The sequence below is a fragment of the Amborella trichopoda genome, chromosome 3 (genome assembly GCF_054954075.1).
Source record: "Amborella trichopoda isolate Santa Cruz 75 chromosome 3, AtrichopodaSantaCruz75HAP2 v2.0, whole genome shotgun sequence".
NCBI lineage: Eukaryota > Viridiplantae > Streptophyta > Magnoliopsida > Amborellales > Amborellaceae > Amborella > Amborella trichopoda.
This window is the reverse complement of record NC_142338.1, coordinates 19,571,780-19,580,793: the sequence shown is the minus strand read 5'-3', so window position 1 is coordinate 19,580,793 and position 9,014 is coordinate 19,571,780.

Here is a 9,014-nt window from a genome sequence, read left to right as displayed (position 1 = left end):
ATGTCACAAGAGGTATGTTCCTTATGGGCCTCGCAAGGGATATGTTGGGGGCTAGACGTGCAGGGTGGTTAGATGGCCACCCTGCGCCTATCCATTTTTTTGCATCAGGACTTAAAGGTGCCACTGGTATTCTTCTAGTGATTCTCGATATAGGGGAGTGATTGACCAATTCCGTCCCTGAGTTCGAACAGGCAAATGAACATGATTGGATGTGTGAAAGTCAATTGTGTATACTTTCAAGTCCAAGTCAGCAAAAAGGTCTTCATATCCTAGATCTTGTTCGTCCTGAGGTGTGGGAGGAGAATCCTCCACCATTGAGGAATTAAGGATCACCTTTAGCTGTTTCAAAGGACGGGTATCGAGAGAGTAGAGGCTTTGAATGCCTCCAGATACAAAACCTGGAGGGCATGAAGGCTTCATCTAGCTTTGAAATTAGGTGAAAGAGCATCCGAGTCTTCTTCGATCCCTGTTTTCGGTTTTGGATTGGGGTGATTCAGAAATCGCCTCCGTTACGCCTTGCCCTTGACTTTCCAAGCTTTGGCTTGGTTGGAAGCCTTGAGAGAAGAGTATGTGTCAAGCCTCGAGGGACCTGAAACCCTATCGATGTTGACATTGGATGATGTCGTCCATCAGTGTGGAAGTTTCCAGAATTTGAGGAACATAGTAATTGACCTCTAATCGCAAGGTGGTACAATTAGCTTGCTTGAAAGAAACAAGTGGGATTTCTCCGAGCTCGACCCCTACGGCTAGCTTCCCGTTATCTACACTAAGGTTCAGAAGAGAAGAGAGTTCAGCACCTACCTTGGCGATGTCATTAATGGTTGGAAATTTGAGGCGCTAAAGGAGTGTAGAGGCCACCACGAGATTCTCATGCAGCCACGACCATCCTAGCAGCATATTGAATGAGGGTTTTATGTCTAAGACGTGAAACTTTATCACTTGGACGACATGGCCGATCTTGAGAGTGAAAGGCAATATGCCTTTAGTTTGTCTCTTGGTCCCATCGTACGTAGCTATATTGAGCTGACATGGCTCAAAATCATTGGGGCTCTTGCCTATCTGCTTCATCATTTTCATAAGACATATTTAGGGATGCCCCTTTATCAATGAGTACCCTTCGTATCTCATACCCATACATGAAAACAGTGATGTGTAATGGTTGGACATGAAAGCGGTTGAAGTTGAATGGGATATCTTCATTTGTGAGTACGACCGGCGTTGGTGCCATTAGCTGGTTGATCATTTCGCATAGCTCTTCTGGTTGTGTGTTGCTCAGGAAGTGTGCCTTGGTGAGGACTTTCTCAATCTTTGCCCTATGTGCGGATGAGTTGGTGAGCATCTCCAAGATGGAGATGTGAGCATGGATCTTGTCAAGATGAGCCGGCAAATCATAAGTGGTTGAGTTTTCACGTGACTCCTTTTGGAGTTCTTGATTTATGGTAATCTTTGGTGGCTTGGGCACGGGGGTTTTCCCTATTGTTTCCTCAAGGTATCGACCATCAAATGGATGGGCTTGAAAACTCGGCCTCTTCGGGTCAAGGAGTCTACTTCACCTGCCTGAAGCTTGATAAGGTCATGGTTACGTGCATCAATCTCGCCCTCTAGATCTGGATGATCGAGCGGTACGTGTCTCGGGTTTCAGGAGAACTCGAGACTTTTAGATGGCTCTCTCGGGAACCTCGCTCAGGAACGAGGGCAGGTAGACCAACCGATGAGAGAGGAATTTAAGGTGGATTCGGGACTTATTCAGGTTGGCTCGCGTGGGTGCCCTCTTAGATCACAAAGAAAGCCCCCAAGTCATAGAACTGGTTCAAAATCGCCTCCCTTGGCTTGTATTCTCCAGTTTATACAATCACATACATGGTTAATTTTACAAGACAAGTGTGCCGAAAGAAACCACACCTTGTCTTTGAGTGAATGTACACGGACGTGCACATTCAAAAGGAGAAGAGGGTAAGTAAAAGAAGAAGAAAGAGGTAGATCCAAGGAATTTTGACTATGTGGCGAGACCAAAGCAGCAGCTAGATCAGTAAGTGATTGTCCCGGTATGGTAGCATGACGAGCACGGTAACTAGACCGCCACAATAGAAATACTACTAGACGCCAAAACGATCATCGACCAGCCTGGCACAATGGCTAGCCTATCGTGGCAGTAAGGCGGGCACGACAACTAAGCCCAGCTTAGTGACAATACTGCTAGACGACAAGACTACCATGGTAATGTTTGTCTCAACGCCTCTTGGTCAAATGAGAGAGAGAGAGAGAGAGAGAGAAGAAAGAAGAGAGAGAGAAACATGCACAGTACTACCGATGTGGTGCATGTGAGAAGAATATGAGATGATTAATGAGGGAGAAAGGTAAAAGGGAAAGAGGAAAGGGAGAAGGAAAAGGATGAAGAAGAAAGAGATAAAAGAGAGCAAGGGAACATGAGCGGCGATGAGAGAAGATAGGAAAGAACATGGACGGTAATGAGCTCCTGCCGTCCACGACAGAAGGGTAAGAAGAGAGAGAAGACATGGGCGGCAATGAGCCTCCACAGCCCATGATAAAGGAACAAGAAGAGAGAAAAAACATAGATGACGATGAGCTTCCACAGTCCGTGACAGAGGAATAAGAAGAGATTCAAAACATGGGCAGCGATGTGCTTCCGCCGTCCATGACAGAAGATTAAGATGAGAGAGAAAATGTGGACTGTTATGTGCTTTTACCGTCCCTGACAGAGAAAACATGGGCAGTGATGTACTTCCACCGTCTATAACAGAGAATAGGAAGAGGGAGAAAACATGGGTGGCGATGTGCTTCCACCGTCCATGACAGAAGATTAAGAGGAGAGAGGAAAATGGGGGGCGATATACTTTCGTCATTCATGACTGAGAATAAGAAATAAGAGAAAACATGGGTGGTGATGTGCTTTCTCCATCCATAACAGAAAATTAAGAGGAGAGAGGAAACATAGGTGGCGATGTGCTTCCACCGTCCATGACAGAAGATTAAGAGGACAGATAAAATATGGGCAGCAATGTGCTTCCGTCGTCCATGACAGAAGATTAAGAGGAAAGAGGAAACATGGACGGCGATGTGCTTCTGCCGTCCATGACAGAAGATTAAGAGGATAGAGAAAACATGGGTGGCGATGTGCTTCCGCTATCCATGACAGAGAATAAGAAGAGAGAGAAAATATGAGAGACAATGTGCTTCCACTGTCCATGGCCGAAGGGAAGACAAGGACACTTTGACCGAGGCCCGGCCCGCCACTCGGGTTAAGGCCTGACTCACTATTCATGTCTTTGAAGCAAGTAGACATCATGCTAGGTGATAGACTCCGCCATGCATGAACAGAGAAGAAAGAGAGAGAGCAAAGAGAGAATGGAAAGAGAAGAAAGAGAAAGGAAGGATAAAGAAAAAGAAGGAAATTGGATAAAGAAGATCAGAGAAGAAATAGGAAAGAAAGATCGACGAGAGGAGAGAGAAAGTGATGGATAGAGATGAGGAGAGAGACTGATGAAGAGAGAGAAAGAGAGATGAGATGAGGAGAGAGAAAGAGAGAAGAGGAGAAGAGAGAAAATTACCTTCATTAAAGGGTACCAGACCTTTTTTTCTCTCCTCTCTCTCTCTCTCTCTCCAAAACGTGCCCACAATTTGAACATAAAAACTCTCAAATTTTATTGATGAGTATTGAATAATCAAGGGTTCTTTCACAATTGTGTTTAGCATGTACTTATAGAATTGGGTCTAAACATGAGTAGATGCTAAAAAATTACCTAAATTGATGATAATTAAAATTTAATTGAATTAAAATAAATTTTAAAATTGAGTCTAAAAGGATTGTTTTGCCCCTGCCCAACAATGTGTGAAATTTCAAAACAGTCTCTACTGTTGCCCTAAAACTTGTGTGATCTTCCATGGATGATCTGGAGTTACTCTGGTACCCGTTTGACCGAAAGATGAATGTTTTTTTGTAGGGCTCGACATGGCAATCAATTTGATGCCAATTTCGAGCCATGGATCGTACTTTTAGGTCACGATCATGCGACTTGAAATTTGGATGAATCTTGCAAACTTCGGATCGATAGTGTGCTTGTTTCTTGATGTTTTTCTTTAGTTCCTTCGTTAAATCATACTGAGCATGCCACCATGATCTCATGGCAACAAACACAGCTCGATTTCATGCCCGGACGAAGATTTTGTCGAATGGAGTTTTTGGCCAGAATTTGAAAATCCGACGGCAAAAATTTACAGCAACTTCAATGCCACCGTGTATGAAATCCTACTTCTCATTGTATGTGACGTTTGGACCAGAGATAGCCTCAAACCTTACACACATAATGAAATTGGTTTCTCGTCGTTCAGGTATGCGAGCATTGTGATTTAGCTACTCGAGCGAGGCTCGTTGCTGCTGAATTTTCTGCAACTATCTTCGCAAATCATCAACTTCTCTCTAGTTTTTCTCTCTGCTCAAGTATCGTCATGGGTCGTTCTACATATCAAAACACTCGTCTTGGTGAGACGAACACACTCACCAAATTTGAGAGCAATTCGACTTAGAACGAGTGAGATACAAGCCTTTGAAGTTACTGCTCGGTACTGTGCACATCAGCCTCCTTTAATGGAGATTGGTGTAGGGAGGCCGCACGGGAATAGCGTGCGACCTACCCCTTATTAGTATTTTACCCCTAACTTTGTCTTGGAATGGCTGATTAAGCTGAAACTCTACCCATAGGAGTTTTTGACCATGCCGGATCAATGGCGGTGGTCCCACAGCTGTTTGACATACCGAGAAGTTACCGGGTCCATTTCTGGGTGCTTGAGGCTGATTTTTCTGAAATTATTTCTTTGTCTGTGTTGCATTTAGTTGGATTGAGACGAAACTTGGTAGGTAGCCTTTTAGAGTGCTTAGGAAGATTCTGACCCATTCTTGGGCAATTATGAGATTCTTGGGAATTTCACTGTATGTTAAGGCTTTATTGACTGACTTACTCTTTATTCCGCATCCGGGACCAAGGTGTTGAAAGACGTCTCTAAACAGCTTGCCCCACCGAATGTTTATGCTTCGAGAGAAGTGAGAAGGACAACATTCAGAAAATTTCTTTCGGCTTTATTACTTTTATCTTCTTAGCCACAGAACCAAGTGAATTCTGAGAAGATTCATGCAACGCTGCAACTAGGATGCAATGTACAAGTCCATCCGTGGAGAGTTTAGGGGGATAAGAGAATTTTTTGAGGGATCCTGTCAAAGTCCTCCCCCTCAAGGAACTAATTATGATTCTGACAGCTGAGGATTTTGTATGAAGCTCGTTGATTAGATTCAGGCCCATCTGGCAGTCGAGTGCCACGTTGAAGGGCATTTTTTCCATTCAGTCTGGGTTTTTATATCCTTTGGTGTTGGTCCACGTTTCGAGGATTTTATTTTGTTTGTTTTGAATGGTCTGCTGAAGGGCCTTTTGTCGGCGTTGTATGCGTTGTGCACCAGATATAACTTAGCGGGTAGGGTACCTCAGTTTATCGAGGTGACCGACTTTGGGTATAACCCCTACCCACTTCTTTGCAGTTTCAACAATTAAGATACCTCTCTTCTTTTTTCCAGGTGATCCCTGAGGATTTTGTCCTAATTGCTGCATCACAGGTCCAAAGTCATGGCTAACTTATCCTTCTTTAGGAACCTTTTAGCATTTTGACGTGTGTTAGTGACCTTGTGGGAATGCTCTTTTTCATGAGACTTAGATTGCCTTTTTGGTGAGTCTTCTGTCTTTCGAGTCCTTTTTGTGAATGGACTCAGGTTGTTGGAATCTTTTCCTTGAAGCTCGTATTTTTAGAGTCCATGTATTGTGACACTAGGGATTTTTGTCTTTTGAGTGGGGGTTGACGTCGCCTATTGAAGTGAGTGCTGTATCAACTTGTTTATTGATCTGAGAGTCCTTTGCGGGTTTTCACTTAGACTTGGGAAATGGTGTCGTAGAGACAAATTTCACCAACTTCCTTTTATTTGGGGCTATTTTACCCATGTCCTTTTGGTCATGTCTACCCTTTTTCTTTCATTTTTACTCACGGTGCCCATTTGGGGTTTCATAGTGCCCGGGTTTTTATTTACGGAACTCTCTTACACGTGGTTTCGTGACAATGCCTGTCTGTCATTTTTACTCATGGCGTTCCCCTGTAAGGTATACACCATACCCGTTATTTTCTCTGTCTTTTTTTTTTGTGAAGACTACTTATGGTCGTGCCTTTGGGACCTGTGCGAAGCCTTTTATGTCATGCAGTCAGAACGTGCACTACAGTTTAAGGTCATACAACTGGACCATAGTAGAGATGGATGACAGTCTGTTGAGGCCACGGAGCGAGTATGGTGGTGATTTGACTCACTTTGGGGAGATAGCATGAGGCTACCTGTGAAAGATAGATGATATATGTGTGGAAGGTGAAAAGTGGTGACCAACTAGCTTATGGCGAGTATGGAAGGTGGGATGGTTCACCATTTTGTGAGCATGGGTGAGACTTACTGGGGAATGATAAATGGTAGTAAAGGGATTCACTTGGTAGGTAATGAAGGTGGTGCGCACACGAACAGGTCGGTTGGGTAAAGGGTGCATGAAGATGCACGTAAAGGGTGTGTGCGCATATTGTGGGGGCAAGTTTAAGGTCATGGCTCCTGGACCTGTGCAAAGTAATTTTACGTCAGGCGGTCAGGACGTGCACTATGGTTTAAGGTCATATAGCTTGGACCGTGGTTATGTAGTTTAAAGTTGAATCATGCAGTTTAAGGTTGTGCAACTAGACCTCCGCTACAGTTTAAAGGTCATGTAGTTTGGACCATAGTGCTAAGCCTTTTAATGTCATGCAGCTAGAACGTAGACTATGGTTTAAGGTTATATAGTTTGGACCGTGGCTTTGTAGTTTAAAGTCTTGCAGCTAAGACTATGCAGTTGAGGGTCGTGCACCTAGACAAAGGCTGCATAGTTTAAGGTCATGCAGCTCAGACCATGGCTGTGTAGTTTAAGGTCATGCAACTCAGACCATTGTGTGGTCACCATGTAAGTGAAGCTTCATGGGGAATAGGTTTGTGGATAGTAATTTTACTCCCTGGGGGTAAAATGATAGAAGGTGTTTTAGATGGGAAGCAGACTTCACTGGGGATTAGGGGACATGTATGACTCCCGAAGGTGAAAGATGGAACTCCATCGGGGGATAGGCTCATGAGGTATAACCCAACTCCTGGGGTAAGGATAACTTAGTGTGAGATGGACCCCACAGGGGATTAAAAGGGGAAGCACAACCCTAACTCCACTGGGGATCAATGGGCTGCAGTTCAGGTGTAATTCCTACTGGGGATGAGGGGAGCGGCCTGCTCCTAACTCCATTCGGTATGGTGGCAATGGCATGCTCATAACTTCACTAGGGATAATGATGAGACATGCGTAGTGGTGACCAAGTCTTAGCACGTGCGGCACTAGAACATGAGTGGTGCTAGCATGAAGAGTGTGTAATACACAAGACAGTAGGTTTGAGAAGTAGAAGTGTTGACACGTACACATCGTTTAGCATGGGTGGAGGCAACACGAGTGATGCTAGCGTGCGCGGTGGCAAACTTGGGAAGATAACTGGTGTTGGGTACATTGAGAACACTGCCAGTGTTGGGTACGTTGTGAACACAGTAGGCACTGGTATTTGGAGCCGATGTTGGGTACATTAAGAACACAGTCGGCATTGGTATTTAAGAACACAATCGGCGTTGGGTATGGGCTAGTGTTTAGGCCTTCATCCCAAGCCCGACCCGATCTTGATCTTGAGTTTTCATGGTCGGCGATAGACGTTCATTCGGGCCTTGGGTCTGAGCCCGACCTCATCCAGCCCAGCATCGTTCGGCCTTCGGGGATGTGACTTGCATTCCTGGATTTGTGGGGGACACTTTAGGGAAACGTTTCCTATATGAGGGGGTAAATCTCCATTCTTACCGTTTCACCAAAGGGTAAAAACAACTAAGTCTTTTTTAACAGTGAGGGTGACAGAGTTCCCGACGAGAACTCTGACAGTAAGATTTAGAAGGGAGTCTTCAGGAATTTGCTGGCAGCAGATTCCAACTGAGAGGGTAGAACACCGACATGGGAATGCAGGGACCTTCGTGAGGGTTACTGTCGCCAGAGTAAGGAAGCAAGGAGTTTTGCCAGAGTTTGCCAAAATTTTGACAGTGGTATTTGCGGTACCAGGGAAGGCAAGAAAGGGTGGAATTTGCAGTAGAGGGCTTGCTGAGAACTGCCTTCGGTTTTTTGGTGATTTTTCAGTGAGTGAAAGTGGTTTATGGTATCGAGAAGGAGAGGGAGAAGTGGTAGCAGAGAGTTTGCCAAGGTGTTCCACTGGTTTCTTAGTGGTTTTTCAGTGAAATGCAGGAAGGGGAAAGGTTTCCCAGTGACCTTTTCGGTGGGAAAAGGGGAGTCTCCGATGAGAACTCGACAGGTCGCGAGGAGGTGAACGGTTACTAGGAGACGAAGGGTTGCGAAAGGTGAGCAGTAATCAGAGGCGAAGGGTCACTGGGAGGAAAACGAGGGGTCTCGTGAAGGTGTGCAATCATTAGGGAGACAAAGGGGCTTAGGCAGGAAAATGAGGGGCCTCAGAAACTGTGGAAGTGCGGGGAAAATGAAGAGTCACCGGGAGGTGAATAGTCACAGTGGCGAGGGGCCTTGAAAACACAACCGGCTCTAGCCTTTAGGATACACAGCCAGCGCTGGGCCTCAGAAACACAACCGACGCTAGCTTTAGGATATGCAGCTGGTGCTAGGTCTCTGAAACACAGCCGACGCTAATCTCAAGTGGCGCTAGTGCCTTAGTCGCACGTGGCTAGGGACATGATGCACTGAGAGTTAGTTGTGCACAGCTATTGCTTGCTTGACCCTTTGATGAACGGCTGTGAATCGTGTCCTGCTGTGATCGTGCATGGCGATGACTGGGGTTGGCAAAGGGCAGTGACCAATGGTAAGGTCAGACCCGTTGGAAGCCAAGTCCTCCAGCACAACAGTGAAGTT